At 43.0% G+C, this 18,921-nt stretch overlaps 1 long non-coding RNA gene across 1 annotated transcript; it reads right to left on the minus strand.

Annotated features, from left to right (window-relative positions):
* Positions 1-4,229: 4,229 nt before the first annotated feature.
* Positions 4,230-10,370, minus strand: LOC129784897 (uncharacterized). Its single transcript, XR_008748106.1, has 2 exons — positions 5,167-10,370; positions 4,230-5,124 (listed from the first exon to the last, which is right to left on the minus strand). It is a non-coding gene; the product is annotated as an uncharacterized LOC129784897 (long non-coding RNA).
* Between the last annotated feature and the right edge of the window lie 8,551 nt (positions 10,371-18,921).

Below are 18,921 nucleotides of genomic sequence, written 5' to 3' on the forward strand. Positions count from 1 at the left end.
AAACATCTTTCTAAGCAGCTGGTAGAGAGCTGTGCCATGCCCTTGGCTGGTGTGTGTTAGGATAGCTCCAGTTATTTCTGAGGGACTCCGATAATTTACGTCAGATGTATGGTTAATTGCTCAAATGAAAACATTTTCATGCTGGCCTTGAGACAGGGGAGGAGGACCAACCGTGAGAGGCTGACTCTCTGCAGGACGCTGCTCTAAAAGCCAGCTTCCTCTTGATGTATGTGAGGCCATGAAGAGGCAGATAGACCAAGGGCAGGGTGACACTATGTAAGCATGCTTCCAGATTTCATCTCTGAAGGAATAAGCTCTTTTCTAATAGTGCACAGCTCCTTCTCCTAAACATGTTGGAGATACAGGAGGTCAGCTTTGCAGCAGCAAAACATGGCTATTAGGAAAGGCTCTTGCAAGGGATTGAATACTGATGTCCTCCATCTGAGGATGCTTCACATACAACCTTGAGGGGTGTGAAGTAACTGATTTCACAGCCTTTGAAAGCAAAACTCGATTTCAGCAGGAGCTTTTCTGTGTAAAGACTAGGACTCAGGACTGACCGAATCTTTCTTAAAGAGAAAGATCCACTGAGCACCACACCATGAAACATCAACCAGGTGATCTCCTCCTCTTGACAGCCAGCCAGTGTTTCAGCATTTCCACTGTTTTACTGGAGAAACTCTGGATCTAGAACAAAGTGAGAATAAAGCTTACCAAGCTGGGGAGATGACCGCCACGAGCAGCTTTTCAGAGATGTAGCCAATCCTGCAACAAATCACAGGATTTGTAGTCAGCATCAAGGCCACAAGCCGGCATCCATCAAGCTGTATTATTTGGCCACAGGACAGTGCATATATCAGCATACCAAACAAGGATTCCTGCCAGTGCCTAATGTCAGGCTGTTTATTTCTGTCTGGATTATAAACATGTAGAACATCAAGCAGCAAAATAAGAGTGTAACCATGGTTTAAAAGAAGTAGTGGAGACCAGAGAAGACTGAAGGTTAATTGGCCAGTAGCTTTGGATAAAGAAGGGAGGCAAGGAAAGCGAGAGGGATGGAGTTCTTTTGTTTCTGGAGCAGAGGAGGAGCAGTTTTGTTCCTATTCTCCTGTGCAAAAAGAGTATTTTAAAAGCTTTTAGGAAAGCAAAAGCTGATGAAAGCAAACTGGAAAAGTTTAGGTTACATGGACAACTCAATGCCCAACATGGTGTGAGGACAGAAAAAAAGAGGGGACTGCCCAGAAAAGGGAAACTAAAGGAGTCAACCTGTCCTGTCCTGTCTTAGCATGGACTTAGCTGTGATCTGTGCATGTTACACTTCTGCTCGGTTCCCCCAAAGGTGCAGTCCACACCTCTTGCACTAGACTGTTGCATACAGTTGCCGTGGGCTGGCAGGCGTCGGGCAGGTTCACCCCAGAGGTGGCTGTGGGTTAGGAACAGTGCTCTGCCACATTACAGGCTGCACGAGTAAGACCATGTTATGCTGGAAAAGCCCTTTGAGACCCTCTGGGATGAAGAACATGAAGAAGTTGGATAGCTCTATGTATCTAAGTGTAGCTCTGTCTTATTTTGGGGAAAGGCCACCGGGGATTTTTCAGGCATTAAGAGACAAGAACATGTCTGCATTGACCAGCGCAGGGAGGTTGATCCCAGGAGCCATTAATGGTCACTAAAGCCAGTGACTTTTGATGATGTTGGTGCGGTTCCTGCTGGAGGCTTGGAAATGTCCCCATTGTGGTGGTGCAGCAGAAGCAAAGCACGGAGAAAACTGGCAAGAGGTGTGGTGGGGGCAGGAGATGTGAAAATGAACCGTGACCATTGCCTGTGACATCCCCGCTCGGACATTTGTTCCTAGCTCTGACCACATTCATCGGCCAGACTCAGCTCTGCAAGGTGCAGAGCCAGCTCCTCTTGAAGGCGGTGGGTTTGTGCTTCTAGAAGGGAGCATGGAGCTTATTGCGAATACTGAAGGTTCATTGTGTTGCTCATGGTGGCAAGGGCTGGTTGTCCACACTCCAGTGCCGGTACCCCATTATTTCAGCAGTGTCAGATGGCTGCCACTAAAAGCCAAATTCATCCATTAGAGAGCTGGGAGAAACCCCAGGGGATGCCTGCTGTGATCCTGATAAAACACATGCTGCTTTGAGGAAAAACCCAGCCTTCGTTTGTTGAGGGACCAAATCCTGCCCTCATGCCCCTCCGCTGTCAGAGACTGCCAGGCCTGATGCCGATGTCCTGGTGTCCGGCTGGAGCGAGCCACTTGGGTCCTCCTTGTCCCAGTGGCACTCGCAGCCTGGCTTCTAGCGTCTCCCCACCGGCGAGTAAGATCCCAAAGGAAAATCAAACCTGGACTTCACAGCAAATTAAATGGAACGCAACTGAATCACAACTGTGAAGCAAAGTATCATTTTGCCAGATGAAACGCAGTTTCCACAACCTGGTTTTAAGGAACAGTATTACACATAGATAGATACACTATGCTAGGTCTTGAGAAAAAAAATATGCTAAATAAACTAAGACATACAGTATAGGGGATATTCTGATCAACAAACCAATCACCATTAGAATCAAAAAGTAAACCAGCCTTTCACTTAGGACCCTAACAACATTTCTCAATGCACTAAGTACATTTTAAACCATGCAAGTTTACACAAACATCTTAACTAGGTTTTTTTTTTTTTTTTACTTTTTAAAACACCAACATTATGCATTTCTTTGTTAATTATATTGGTTAAAGTTGCAGCCGTTCACTGCCAAATATCAGATACATCATATACATATTTTTATACAGAATCTGGACAACACAACATTACACAGCCTAAATAGAGAAAAAAAGAGTATTTGTTCCTTTGTTTGTTTGTTTTTTTTCAGTTTTGTAAAAAATATGAAATGATGATAGGAAGGAGGGAGAAGGTGTGGGAAATCTTCTACCAAATTAAAGGATTATATCAAAATAATTCCCAAATCACAGTACAACAAGGAAAAAAAATGGTTCAAACTCAGCTCCACATTTAAGATTCTGTTAGCTAAGAAACAAGACTTCACACACAGAATGTATCAGTATTTAAAAATAGAAAGAATTGCAACATCATGCTGTGTGATTCCAAATACGTCTTATTTCAAAAAATGTTTAAAAAGGGGAAGGAAAAAAAGAGAAATCAATAAACTTAGTGATTGCAAAGTTATCTCGTTGGTTTGGATTTCCTACCTACCCACAATGCATTGCTGTGTGATGGAGCTGGACAGCCAACGTGGCCAGAACAACGAAGTGACTCAGGAGTCACTCACTGGTTCTGTTGGTCATACGATCAGGGCAGCTGGAACTCTGAACGGGATCTGAAACCATCCAAGTGGTTTGGGGTCTTTGCTTTTCCTTCTACTTGGCTTGTTCGGGCGCACCTCTCTGAACAGGAGTGGGGGGTGACCTACTCGGTTCCCACAGCCATACCCTGCCCATCAACATGTAGCAATGCATATGTTTGATTAGACGGAGAGGGAACAGAACCAGGAAATTAACCATGGAGGATGCTATTGTTGACATAGTAAGTATACAAAATGCTAAAATTTCAGATATAATCAAAGATACAAAATCAGTTCTGACAAGAGGGTTTTTTTTTTTGTTTTTTGTTTTTTTGTTTTTTAATAGTAACCATTACAGTGCAAGGTTTTTAAAGTTGTTATTATTACAGTAAAAGGTGTGTATCTGGTTTTACAGTAACTGTATCACTGATTTTTGTTACGTATAGTAGGTCCCTGATGTAAAGTGTATGCACCAGTTTGAGAGAAAACCCCGCACAATAACGGCTCTTTAGCTTTAAATACATTTCTTTTTTAAACAGATACAAAATAACACATCAATTTCACAATTTCACAAGCACATACTTTTGCCCTAAACAAAAAGCATGAAAACTTTGTCGAAACTCCAACATGTAAAGAAATGTAAAAACTGTTCAATGAGGGATGCAACTGTGTGTTTGAGTCACGGCATTCTGCCACCCCACTGAGCTCCTGGTGTTCACGGATGATTCTGTGTTGTCAAACTGCTGCTTCTTGCTCACTCATCAGTCTGTGGCCAGGCAAACTGGTGTTCAGCTTCCCACAGCTGGGATTTGAGTTTGTGCATTTAACATTGTAAATGATCTACTTTTTGTTCTGGACGAGTTCCCTAAAGAAGGATCATCTATACCGGCCCTGTGACTCCGAGCCACAGATGTATTTGGAAGGGGCTCTTTCTGGTTGTTTTTTTGTTTGGTTTTTTTTTTTTTTAATTATCAAGATGAGATGCAAATGACTGCAGCCCTGGCAATAACCCACCGCGTGGAACTAACTCAAGAAAGATGCTCAGCTCCTACCCTAAAAAGCCAACTTCACAGCTAAGCAAGCAGAGACGTAGAACACACCACAAAGGAGGCAATTCAGGAAATCCGTGGGGAGAAACTGGATTCAGCCCCTCAGTTCAACGGAGTTAAGCCAAAATTACCTTAGTGCAACTGACTGCCCTGTCTTGGGGGGCTGGATGAGAGCAGCCAAGGTCTCACAGCTTTATGCTCATGTCTACTCTGAAAGTACAGCAAAACATTGCAGCACTCAGAGGAACCATCACGCTGCTCCTTGTCTGTCGCTTGTGGTACGTGGCTGATACACATCCTCTCTAGCCCATCACATGCCCTAGGCGCACACACAGGACTCAACGGCTTACTGCAACCAGCTTTGACTTTTCTGAGTAAAACAAGCTTTAAAGTAGTAGAAGCATCGTGGTAACTTGCTAATTCAGTCAAACACGTTGATTTTATTTTATAACCAGCTAGGCTTCCATCTAAGCAAGAAAACACAGTAATCAGAAAGTAGTATGGGAGGATCTGAGGCTGCAGGTTAAATTACTGCTCCAGGAAGAGGTATCCCGCTGACTTCATAACCACCTGAAATACAGGCTTACATCAGAAATGCCCCCGTCCCTTGATGACTATGTCAGGAATTTATTTAGTGCTTGAGTCTGCCATTTCTACCTCCTGAAGTTTGCCTTTACTTGGGTAAAGAGGCTGAGTTTCATCTGAGTTCAAGTTATTGAAAGTTAGACCCCAAAAAGGGGTGTGAGATGAATTCCTCTCTGAAGATGCCCATCTCCTTCCGCTGATGATAGAGGAAGCAGATGGAAAGAGGTTAGACCAGCCGCTTTAACTTTTAGAGAGTGAAAGTGGGATTAATCCCTCTTTCAACTTCCTTCCCCACTCCAAATGGCTAGTAGGTAAATATATGGTACTCAGGTGGGAAAGGCTGCAGAATTACTTAGCAGGAATATTTCATACTAAAATAAACCTTATATTTTGGAAATCGCCCCTGTAATCCTCAGCTAAGTGAAGTCCCAGCCAGAGGCTAGAGGAGCTTGGATGAACATTATGAGCTCAAGGGAGATAAAGACAAACTTTTTTTCCAAAGATCTTCCATCTCTGCCTCCCTTTATATATTATTCTGAAATGACTTTAGATTTTATTCTGATTTTATTCACTTGGGCAACTAAGAAACAGTAAGACTCCAGCAGAAGAGTGAGCTGCTCTTGGTTCTATCAGCCGCCACGCATTGTTTTGTCAGACACTACCTCCCCCCACCAGGCTTGGGTCCTGCAGCCAGCTCCACCACTGCTCCTCAGCCTCTCACTGCAAAGTCCCTCCTGCAGAAACCCACTCCTCTCTCACAGCACACCTTGACCTCAGCCTGAGGATCATCTCCATATGGCAAACCTGCCACTGGACCTTAGTTACTTATTTTTAAAACTACCTTCTTTTTGAGAAGAGCCCGCCTTTACTGGTGCAGTCTACTGAACACTGTGGGAGCTTGCATCAATCTGGCTCACAGAAAAGTTAAACACCTGACAAAATCCCTGGTCAGGAAGAATGCTTATCCCTTTGCAGGGGTAAGGTTTGAGGATAGACACGTTCTCATCACAGTGTGCCTCTACCCTGGGTTTTCATTAAATGAGCCATTCCTCTCAAAGCTTGGTGAGGCAGTGGAAAAGCAGTCAAAGTATGGAGACATATGCTTGCTGTGCTGCCTCATGGCAAGAGGCATTCACTTAGCTATGATCATTATTCTAAAGCAAAAATAAATTTAAAAGACAAAGGTAAATTCAACAACAACAATCCTTGTAAAAGGAAAACTACTGCTCCTCCCAAGCTCTAAGCAACAAGACAGTGAACCTCAAGCCTAACCCAAAAGGCTGAAAAGTCAGGATGTCCGTGAAGACTTCTTTAACGAAGAAGCCTTGGCTCCATGAAGTACTCAAGATACTTAACACAGAAGCTCCCAAGCTAGAAAAGAAGTCATCAAAATCTGCTAAGTTAAGTTATTTAAAATTGGACTATGTCAAGCTTTGTGACACCAGACTATGAGGCTAGTTGAGAGGGGTAGGCTTCATTATTCTAGGCAACTTCAAACACCTCTACCTTCTACAGTGATTTTTCCCCTTGGATGTTAATGTCTGAATTTCTCTGATGAATTGTGGATGGAAGAAGGACAGCAGGAATCTTGCCTTATTCCTACAAAAATTTTCTGTGACCAAGTCTGGATAGAAACCCAAGACCGAAACAACTCTAGAGTTTCAGAGGTGACACTTCTTTACTGAAGCCCTCAGCTGGAAAAGAAGATGAAAACTAGATCGTTTGGAAGTGCTACTGTACAAATAAGGCGGAAACTGGCTATTAAGGTTCCAATGAGATGTTTTGCAAAATAGAAATTGTAATGTCATCAACCTGACTCATAATGTTGAATGAGAGAAGTTATTTTCCTTCCACACCTATAAGAACGTAAGAAACAGATGACCTTGACAGGTAAGCGGTCTGCAGAGTACACTTTAAAAACTGATTTTGATCTTGAGACACTGGGTGCCTCTATCTGAACAGAGATTGATCCTTGTCTTTGAGTTAGTATCTTGGATTTCTAAAATCAAGACAGACACAGATGTTTATAGGACATGATTTATCTGACAAAGCGCAGGCAGCTGCTTTACGATGACAGGAATTGCATCCCAGAAGCTCATATTCCTTTCTACAGGCTGTATGAGTGGCCTCCATTCATTAATCTACTCATGTGGGGCATCCACACTGTAGATGTCTAAAGTCAGGTGAGATGAATCTTACCTTAGATTGCAAAGTTATTAGTTCTTGCATCTTTTTGTGTCCCAAAGCAACCAGGATGTTATGGAGCAAACAGAAAGCTCAGGGAGCACGAATCACTTACATGGAGGCGTTCCTATTTCTAGTGAAGACTCAGCCAAAACCTTACAACTTGACAGGTTCCTGCTGGAGCTCTGTGGGAGAACTTTTCAGTTCTTGCTGAAGAGCAAGGGGAAGAAATAAAATTGCCCTGGGAGAATGACAGAGTACCACTATCTTGCCTCACATGTACCCATGTAAGGTATAGAGGGGTGACTAACTGTCATGGTGATGTAGATGAAAGATACGTTAATAAAGAACAGTAAATAAGCCATGTACTAAAAGCTTATGTTATTGCTGCTAAGACAAAATCTGAAAGAACTAAAATGTCAGGGTATTCTCACAGTGTTCTTAGTTCCTACAAAAGCAACCAACCTAAGATCCTACCGTGATAACACAACCTGGCCACATCTAGGGGAAGAACATCTGATTGCACACAGGGCTGCTAAAGCTTGGAAGTTTAAAGGACGCATCTTCTGGAACTCCTCGAATAGCTCAATAAAATACAGATGTAGCCATGCAACACGAAAATAACTAGACCTTAGTCATTGCTTTAACAGGTTTTCAGACTAGACCAAATGAGAAGTGAGCAGAGAATAGTTTCTTCAATTACCTGGTACATAGAATGTATCTCAAAGCAAGTAGGCTGGAAATGGCAGTACTAACAGATGAAACAGCAGAGCTCAAGAATTTTTGTCCAACATCCCAATGTCCTATCACAAAGGCTGAAGCAACAGCAGGCTCCAGGGAATATCTCCATTGGCATTTTCAGCCAAATAGTTCCATGAAGGGAAAGTCCTGACTGAAAGGGTTGTGTCACAGCAGAGATGTTGTACATCAATAATGCAGAGAGAACTGCACTGATGTTATCTACGTTCATCTATATTCCCCACTGATGTCAACCTCTCTTTCCTGCATTGGCTTGAAATGCTCCACTTTTAAACATGATGTCATTTGGTATAATTTTTAATAGCAGATTCAGTTCAGCTATCTTTTTGCTCCATGTAAACTAGGAACTTCTTTTCCCGAGAAAGGAACTGTACTGCTCCAGTAAAGGGCTAGCGGTAATCTCTGCTGTTTAAATTACCTGTACCTGGCTGATATGGTCAAGGTTGCTTGTGTCATTATATAAGAAGAGGCAAATGCATCTGGTTTCTCCAATAAAAAAGTTTCATATTTATAGAAAAAAGTAATAATGGAAAAGCATCTGATGAACTGAATACAGGACCTGATGGAGCGAGAAGTAGAAGTGATCCAGAGAGCTGTGCAGCAGCTTTACCAAACCTGTGAACCCTTAACCCAACCTGAAGTTGCCATGCTGAACACTTCTCCAGAGCCCAGGCGATGCAAATTCTTTCAGCTCTTGGCTATAAGTTTTGAGAAAGCTCAAGGCTGAGTTTCTAGTAAGTCTGGAGCTGAGGAAGTATTCTGGGAAGAAGGCAAAGAATTAAATTTTAAATCAGTCTCGTGCTGGGGGAAGCGACCATTCCCCTAGCCTGAAAAATCAGAAATTATTGCAGGAAAATGCAGCCAGCTCTGAAGCTGCTGAATTCTGCAGAAATATCTTGCTTGTTGGAGGGTAATGCACATAAACACAGCACATTTTACAGCATTAAAATGCATGCAGCACTGTGAAGTCCTTAATATATTTTTTTTTTTTAAGAAAAAGCAAGTGTAACAAGGCCATATGCTGTCCTTGAGGCTCTGTTGGCAGCATAACAAAGGGAAGGCATGGAGCAAAAAAATTCTGGGCTCTTCCTGGAACACACTGGTCTCCTCAGCTCCCATGGAAAACAGGGATGATATTTCTGGACTTAATAAGAAACCTTTGGCACCTTGCAAAGCTGAAATCTCTTGCTTTGGTGTGTGCCCTGGGATAAGGATTTAAAAGGGCCACAAAAGTTTGTAAACGCTAGAATGATAACGCTGAGACAAAATCCATTGCAAGACATTTCTAAACACTTCCTAATCACATTTGGGTAGCTGGCATAGTCTAAGGTAATACAAGAGGCATGGTTTAAAGGGGGAGGTATTTTAATAATAAAATATATTTTTCTAGTAAAAGATATGATCTCTCCCTCAAACCTTGTCTCTCTTACTAAGCAGGGACTCGGTTGCAGGTCTAGCCTAATACTGCCTCCTCCTGAATAGCACACCATGACTTGTCATATCATTTAATGAGCAGCTGACGAGGTTCATGCTGACTATATCTACAATTAATAAACAAAACCCTGCCAAGGCCCATTCTTTCTCCCTTAGACCATCTTCCTTAGCCTCCAAGACAGGGTGCCCACAACCAAACCACAGAGCCTGCTGTCTCCAGACCCCCTGCTCAGTCCTCAGACAGGGGACTATTCGGGTCAACGCTAGCTGTCCCCAGCCCAGGATCTTGCTTACAATTGAAAAACATCGCCAACCGAGTGACCGAGTGCCAGTTAGCTAGGTCCCGCTCTATTTAAATTATTAGTGTGGACGTAGAGAAGGAACCCAGCAGGAATGGGATAATAATCTGTGGCTCTTACCAAGTCTAGAGTTTTTACATCTTCACAGCACATCCAAATATTATTCAACCCCTCACCGTACATCTCAGTGCTATATAAAGAGCACGCTAGGTCATGAGATAAGACCCCAAGCAGGTCCACCAGCAAGGTAGTTTGGTTGTTCATCTTGAAGACTGAAACCAGCTGGCAGTACAAAGCTCATCTGGTGCCCAGGCAGACCTGTAAGAAATTCATTGCCAAGTGATGTCAGCGGTGCTGAGCTAATGTTCCAAAGAGGGACTGGCACCAAGAAGAGCTGAGTGTCCTCACAGCTAATGCCATTATCACTTCAGAAAAGGAATTCAAGGTACATGTTTGAGACTCAAGCCAGCCTCAGAGATGCGACAGGCCCACTGGGTGGGGGAAGATTATCCTTTCAGCATCTACCAGCCTTACACCTCCTCCCTGTATATCTAGTCAAGGTTACGGTCAGGCAGGACTGTGGGCTGGGTGACATGACCGCTTTGGTGATTCCTGGCTAATTCTCTTCAGGTTTAAGGTGATCCACCACTTGTCTGAACAACCACCTTTTCCTGACAGTGGAATGGCTGTAACAAATAAAGCTTCACAGTTGCCACCTCAGGCATTATGTCCTTAGCCCCCTTTGCTAAGTGAGTCCATATTTCAGTGGTCTAAAATTGCAGCACTTTTCCTATATATTTTAAGCTCTGGTATCTTTTGTAGGATCTTCTGATGGTGCACTAGTCTCCCCTTCAGTGTATGAGCTTGGGCATGTGCTGATGCCCAACTATACAGCTGTTAAGGGACCCAGAAGCCCTCAAACCATGCTTTCACCAACATACCTTGTACAGATGTCTGCTTCTTAACAGCATAGACACTTCCCTCACCTTCTGCCAACCATCTTGACTTGACCTGAGCAGAAGGAAGCCAACTCTGACACTGTGTGGGGCTCTGTGCCTCCAAACCTCAGGAGATAACCAAGATCAAATAAAACAGAGTCTGCAGGTGAAAGCCTCTGTCAATGCTCTGCTGCCTAAAGGATCTCAGGAGACCCTCGATCCAGCTCAGATGAGTCTTAGTTCCTGTAAGGGCTCCGTTGCCAGAACCTGCTCAAGCCTTTATCCAAATCCTCTCTTCAGTAAGACAGCAGAAGACATTCCTAGTGCTATTAGATCCACTTGTTATAACTCACCTGTCATGCAACAGTCAACAGAGAGGCAATTCCTGCTCACATAGCACACCCTTCTTACCAATGCATGCTGCTATTCTATGCCAGGGTGAACGCTGAGTCAGCTTCAGCGAAGCTGGTAGAGCTCTCCCACATTTATGGAGTTGGAATAAGAGGAAAATTTTGCTCATGATACAGCTGCCAAAATAAACCTTTATAGAAATACAGAAATATAGAAAGGACCTTTATAGAAATGAACAGTCTTAGAACCTGGAAAAGAGCAGATAGCACAGCAGTGACCATGACGCTAAAAGAAACTGCTCTTACCTCCACAGAGACATTGCACATAATGGAAGAGACACACAGAGCTTCTCAGTAAAGCAGAGCCGATGCTACAGGACATAAAACTTCAAAGTCAACCTTAGCAAATCATCATGATGCGACCACAGCAGCGAAGCGACAGGAAGATGTTACAAGAAAATTCTTCCATGACCAAAACCAAAGGCATCCCATTAGCATCAGTGGAAACAGTTGTGAGAGTAAGGGAAGACAATGTAGGCTCCCTTCAGACAAAGAGATGAAGAAAAAGAAATGCTTAAGGCTCTCCCATTTCATCAAACAACCCACCAGCCCCCTGAACATTTGAGGACACTCTTAATGCTACTTCAGACATTCACTTCATCCAGCACCTATGCCTGCAGCTGCAGAACACAACAGGGATAAACCTGGCCCCTTGTTACACCTATCAGCATGACCACGTCAGATCCACAAGCGATTTGCATGACCTAGTCCTTCATAGACCACATTTCACTGCAGATGTGATAAAAATCAGGCTGTCTCTTCCATTTACTGGATAGATTTGTTGTCACTCAGTTAAAAGGAGACCTTTTTGATTTCACAGTAGGTCTTGAAGAGAATAACCGCTAAGTACAAAATTCAATCCTATTTTTAAAGCAAATAAGAACAAATAAGGCCAGGAATTCCGCATGATTTCTGAGCAGAAATGAAACAGCTGCATCTCTCCCTTTTGCCTAATGCAAGACAATTAATGGACAGATATAAAGGATTACATATTTTGTGTCAAATTTTGGGGATTAGAATGTTCAGATAGGCAAAGAATGAAATAACATAATGGAACCTCAATAAAATTACAACAGTTTAACGATAATTGTGCTTTTTGGTATCTCAAAACCCTCAACCTTCATAAAGTCTCATTATTTCAAAATAAACCTTTCAAAAAGCTCAGTAGAATGACAAAGTGCTCAAATTCAAACACACACTTTGGAAGCATACTTTTCATATAGATATTTTTCTCATAGGCTTTTTTTTTTTTTCAAATCAACCCCAACCTGTAATTCCATCTGCTATACAATTTCATGAACACATCTGTATTTCATTCCATATAGACAAAATACTGCACCATAAAAATAGAAATAGCTGGGAACAGGCAACAAAAACAATAAAAACAAACCAAAAACCAAGCCAGATTTGTACAGACACCAGATCAGAATGAGGAAAAAAATGCTGTTTGTGCTGAACAATTGTGCCAATTTGAGAGAGAAGACTAGGCAGAAGGGGTCTTGTGAAACCCACTCTGGATATCTGGTTTGCAGTCCTGTCTTGTGCTTTAGGCGAAACCCAACAGCATTTTCTCCACTGAGATTTATTCATGTTTGGGTTTCATTTCCCACAACTTTCTGCCTTTTTTTTTTTTTTTTTTCTTTCTTTTTTTCCCTGATGGAATAGCTGGATTTAAGTTCAGTAGTAATTTTTCTCCTTGCTTTTAAAAAAAATAAATAAAACCCCTCATACTCCATTTGTGTTGAATTCTTCCTGGTCACTCATTTTTTGTTTGCTTTGATAAAGCAGTGGGGGAAAATGTTACTTTCCCCACAGTCTGGTGGAACGGAAATTGAGAGGATTCCCCTCATTGTGCTCCCAGTAAAGTCAATGTGTAAGATCCATGGAAATATTTTCTAATCAAGCAAAGAGTCCCAGCATTTGGGGCTCAATGCTTATTTTCCTGATTCCAACCTATGGGAGCAGCGTGGGGGTTGATGCAGGATTGCACTGGGCAGATGGAGGCTTGGTCCCCTCACATTTCTGGCACCAGGATCAAGCTGTGAGTCTCCCAACAAGGCTTTACTGGGAATAAACAGATGAGAGTTCCTGTCCACCTCAACAGTCCTCCCTGGCGCTCCTCCCCACACTGAGGGACCCAGCCAGCATTTCTGTGCCAGATATTGGTTATTATGGTATTGCTGGCTAGTCGCTGGGTCCAAAGACATTTTCCACCACATGAGCATAGAAGCAGTAGGCAAAGTCCTGCTCACTTCACCAGGAGTTCCCACCCTTTCCACTGACAGAGCACAAGGTACTATGCGGTTCAGAATAATGCACATGGCCAAAAATTGAGAGAATTTTCACTTGCCAGGATGGTATTTGTGCACTGACCATGGCAGTCCTCGAAATTCATTTTAGCCCATAAAGTCGAGGTATCCAGTGTGAGATTATCTTCTCAGTTCAATCCACAGAGATGAGGAGAGACAGCCATCCTTAAGGAGATGCATCCCACTTGCCTTAGACAAGTGTCTCAGTGCGGGCTGAATTGTCCTGGCGAGATTTTTGTCCCTCTCCATTCCTGGGGAGATTTTGCCTTTCTCCATTCCCGCAGAAAGGACCTGGATTTGTGGCTCTGGGCCAGTAACTGCCATTAGACAGACAACTTCTCAACGGCTGGAGTTAATGCCAACCAGTCTGTTCCCATGCTCAGGGAAGTGCCACTTTTCAAAGAATGAATCCCCTCTTCACCCAAATGGAAACAGATGAACATATTTTTCCTTCATCAGTCCTAACAGCCCCTCTTTTTTTGTTCCCTCCCTGACTACTGCAAAATTCGGTGTTAAGATCAGACAAACCAAAACTGAAAGATCAGGACTGCAAATAATTTTCTTTCAATTTTGTCATTTGACTCCAGTTACAAACAGGCTGTATTTGGGGGGTGGGGGTTAAAAAAAATAAATCAATTAATGTTTTACAATTCTGGTGTCTATATCACATCTTAAAAATATCACTTAAATGGAAAAGTAACAGAAATAATAACCATTCACTCTTGAACACAATATTGATTCTAGTGTACAGGAAAATAGGATCCAGACAGGATTTTACAACTAAGAAGGGAACATTACAATAAAGGTTATGACATTTTATGAATATTTGTGTTATAGCTTTGAGCTTTATTGCAAAGCAAAAAATATATATTTGTATATATATATATATATTTTTATCTACATATCACCTCTGACATTGTATACAACACTAAATCACAAGAAATCAAAGAAATCATAGTGAGGTAGATACAAAACAAAGGGATGTTGAAGAATCCAGCTGCTGAATTTGGCTTAACGCAACTGTCATTAACATATGTATATCCAACACAGCAGTGAGCTTTGATTCACAGCTTAATAAATGGATCCTACTAACATTGATAATGATATTAGAGCCCATTTAGAAATAATGCCATTTTGAAGGGCAGGGGGTGTGGGAGGGAAGTAAATCAGAAGCGTTTCCTACAAACTAGTCATCTCCCAAGGGAAAATTTTTTACTGATTTTTCATGACTTTTAATGTTGATAGAACAGCTCTGAGAAATAGCCTGTGTTCTAGGGGTACTAGCAGCGCATGAGGGCAGGCAAAGAGGGAGTACTCTACATTTGGGGAGTCTACTGGGGCTGAACTTAAGAAAAAGGAAGATAAGCCATCTCCCCTTCTTTTTGGATGGCCAAGAGGAAGCGGCACAGCCTGGGAATGATTGAGGCTACATTCACCAGCGCATGCTTGTGAATAACTGCTTGGACTTGCTGCCAATGGCCAACGGAACAAGACTTCGGTAGAAGGGCAGCCCCTTAATGGATTCTGTTGCTCTTTTCAGGCAACAGCAGATACGTGGCAAGAAAGACGGTACCCCTGAAGTGACCGGGCATTGGTGTGACCGGTGTTGGTACCTGGTGGGATCTGGCTGCTTGGTCTGCATTCCCACAAGGAAACTTGTTAAGGCACCTGGATGACTGGGGCTTTTCAGTTAATCCTCATCACAATAGCTTGGGAGGGATTTGGAATAGCCTTGGGCTTCCTGGCTTTTAGATTTGGTCTATCAAACCAGGACAATATGTACTTGGTGCTTCCACAGAAGAAAAGACATGAAGATGAGAAGCAGTGGGTTTAGCTATAGCAATGGGGAACCAGGCTGGATACAGGAAAACCTTTCCAATAAGGTTGCGCATAGGGATGGCTGGTAAAAGCTCTTTGGGCCATTGGACCATCCTCATCCAGGAGGTGGCAGGTACAGCAAAGGAAGGGCACCCTCATATCCCAGGATGCAGGAGCCAGATATTAGCAGGGATGTAAGGAACTTTGAGTCGCTTTATATGAAACGCAGAAAACAACAAGTTTGAAGCTCTGGACTAGGCAGCACCTTTGCTGCTGCTCAGACATCTCCTAATATTCTTCCAAAGGTAGGAAGTGGAACCCTGGAAGGAATACAATTCCCCAGCTGTTCCACAAGCGGTGGCAATCTGAGCTTTGTTTTCATGTCATTTACCATGTCATGGCTGAATTGAAGAAAATGAAGAAAATTGACTAGAACAGATTGCTAATGAGCAGAAGCCAATGGGATTGTCACCAACTTGCTGTGTGAATCTACTAAATAAGTCACTGTTGTAGGTCATATTGTACATTTTGCTTTTCACCTAGCCAAAGAATGACCTTATCCTTCAGGAAAACACACAGAAGGTTATTGCTTGCGCATTAATTTTCAAGGTTTTTTTTTGTTAACACCTAGAGTGACCAGAAGACAGTCACGGAAAGTGTATATCACTTAAGAAGATCAAATTCCCCCTCTCTTGAGTGGGTCCCACTCCGAACTGCAGCCTTAGCCCTGGGAGGGGAATGCCTGATGTGAAAGTGCCACTTTGGCAGGGGCTGCTGAGCAAGCATGGAGCCACGTTGAAGGAGATAACTTTCAATGTTCATTGGCGGAGCAGAAAGAGGACAAGTCCCATGGTAAGCCATGGTGGAAAATGTTTCGGAAGCATGGTAAATCCTGTCCACTTCTGGGGAGATTCAACTCACCTAAATGGAACTAGTTAAAGGGCACACAAAAAAACTAAACTGGAAACCGACTGGGATGAACCCCTATCTGGAGGTATCTTGCTGTCTCTCTCGAGTATGGAAGGGATAATTCACTGGATGCCCAGCTTTTCTGTCTAAATTAGAGGATTGGATTCCTTGCTCATAAAGCCAGCGGCAAAGTACTTTGTCCAAACATCCCCAGCCAGGGCTGCGTGCGTCAAGGGATACGCTCTCTCTTAGGGTCTGAAGGGTGCAGGTGGCTTTATACTTGCCCACAAAGTGACTCTCTCCTGCTGTTTGCCAAACATGCTCCTACAGATTTGCTTTTTCATGTCACGGAAAAAGCTATTTTGAACTGAAATACAGGTCTGCTTCTATTTTAACTCTGATAGGTCCATGGCTTTGCTTTGAAGGGGCTGGGTAACCTGGAGAGGATAAAAAATGTGATGCCAAGCATCTTCCATGCATTTCTTTCCCTTTATAGATATTCTTGGTGAGTCATGGAAGGAAAAAGCCTTTGCAAGCTACTCCCTTTAAGAAACAGGAGTGTATGAACTTAAATGAATTTAGCTGCAAGATTACAGATTGAGTCAAACTTCCCTCCTAGGTTCTTCCATTCACTGAATCTATCAATTGGAAAATTATCTCCATTCTTTAACTTAAGGCTTTAGTAGAAACTGCTAACTGGGGCAGAGGATGACTCCAATTGGCCTCCTTAGGTTGGCACCTCTCAACAAGATTTTCAGGGAAGGAAATTAGGTGTTCTGCTTTAGAGTGAGCTGAGGGAGGAGGCGAAATGCTGTCTTTGATTTGGGTATTGGAGTAACCATTAACACAGCCCACAAATGACAATATTAGCATCCTTACAGCAAGTCCAAGGGACAACGATAGCTCCTTGCAAACACCAGCCACAAGCACAGCCTAAAACCTTCAGTGCAGGTAGATGGAAGAGCCCACGTTTGTGCATGAAAAGCAGGTAAGTAGACACTTGAGGCAATACAGCTGTGTTAGATATTATACCATTAAATAGACGATGGGTAACATGTATGAGGTGTCCTGCAATAAATTATCTGGGTATGAATGCTGCTTTCTAGAGAGCTGAGTTACATGAAGCACTCACAGGAGGTTTCTGGGCCCACCTGGATTTACAGATCAACCAACTGACTACTAACAACTGCAACCATGAGGTTGTGCAAGACGGGAAGACTGCCCCTAGCTTTTCCACCACAGTTGTTTTCAGATAAATGTGGCTTTAACTTCAGTATAAAGGCTGACATGAAGTTCTTGTTATGGACTCAAGCACAGAATACTGGCTGAAAGAAGCACCCATGCTGCCACAGGCTGATGTGCGCACTTGTGTTCCCACTGACACGTGGAAGAGGTTCTACAAATCCATTCCTGTCATCCTTCCCACTCTTCCTGGCTTCAGTAAGGGCCCTTTCTGTATCCACAGATGTGTATGATACCCAGCCCAGCTGTCCCTTAGTCACATGGAAGAGCTTCAGTACATCAGGCATCCAGTAAGTCAGAAATGGGGTTTCATCTGCCATACACCAAAAGAAACTTGAGGTCATAGAATATCTCAAGTTGGAAAGAATCCATAAGGATCAAGACCATCAGGTCTGCGTGTAGTATGTAGGGTAAGAGTGGGCTAACGGCAGGAACCCAGGCTTCTGCCCTCTGCCAAGTTGTTTTAGTGCCTGAAGGTACCACAGCTGCAGAGACGCCTGCAAAGGGATCTGAAGAACGTTAGTGTGGTGGGCCATGGCTCTCAAGGGTGGGGAAGCCTTGAGTGAAAGAAAGGATAAGCAAAAGGGTGCTCATTTAAAACATAATGGTGAGGGGACAAAGGTCAAAGCATGGCCCAGTGAGGCAGGCTTTCTGAACAGAAGAGAGATGGAGGACAAGGGGTAGGTTGGTGAAGATCTCACTGTAAACTGGCCCTAATCGCCTCCCACTGGTATCGAGAGGGACCCTGCGGTATTTGCAGAGGGGGACCATGAGTGCAAAGTGCTTAAAGGCTTGGTAAGCATTAGCAACCCCAGTTTGACAGGCACAGAGAATTGGGAGTGATGCGCTCTAAGTTGCAGGGTGAGTCGGTGGTGGGTGGGGGACATGGCAGCCACATCTCGTGGTCTCATGGTTTCCTGAGCTCATCACTGGATGACCCTGTTTCCTCACCAACACTCTCTCCTCGGCACCCATTGGCAAACGGGTGGGGAAAGAAAGGTCATAAAGGCTAAATCCCCCCCGGGAATATGCTCCATGAATAACAGAGGAGGACAATTTTCTACCTTTCGTGGAAGGACAGGGAAGAAGTTTACCCAGTAGAGTCAGGCTATTTATAATAGCTTAAAGAAATATAAACCCTCTACTTTTATGGTATAGATGGGCATGATCATGTGTTCAGATATGTATATATATTATACACACCCTAACATGGACATACGCTATTATATATTTCTATAATATATAATATATAACACACACACGCGCGCACACACACACGTGAGATACTCAAACATCTTAACTCCTCTTAATCAAAACGCTCTTTGAACGTCGGGTAACACTCACTACATTTTCTATATAGACACTTTGTACATACAAGTCGTAAAGTGCGTTAAAAAGCGCGTAAAATTTTCTATGTAGAAAACTATATACATATAGCACACACATGTACTAAAACACTTGAAGTTAAGCCAAATTTCACCTTCATCTTCACATCCCCAATACCTACAATACAAAATCAGAATTCAAAAAGAAAAGAAATACACAAGGAAATAAATAAAAAACCCCAAACCTATAACCCAAGAAAGAAAAAAAAAAGTAATCAAGAAACCAAACCAAACCCAAAAACAGTCAACAGAAGCCTGGCACATGTAGAAAACATCAATTCATTTAGAGAACATAAAGAG

The sequence above is a fragment of the Falco peregrinus genome, chromosome 7, assembly GCF_023634155.1.
Source record: "Falco peregrinus isolate bFalPer1 chromosome 7, bFalPer1.pri, whole genome shotgun sequence".
NCBI classification, from domain to species: domain Eukaryota; kingdom Metazoa; phylum Chordata; class Aves; order Falconiformes; family Falconidae; genus Falco; species Falco peregrinus.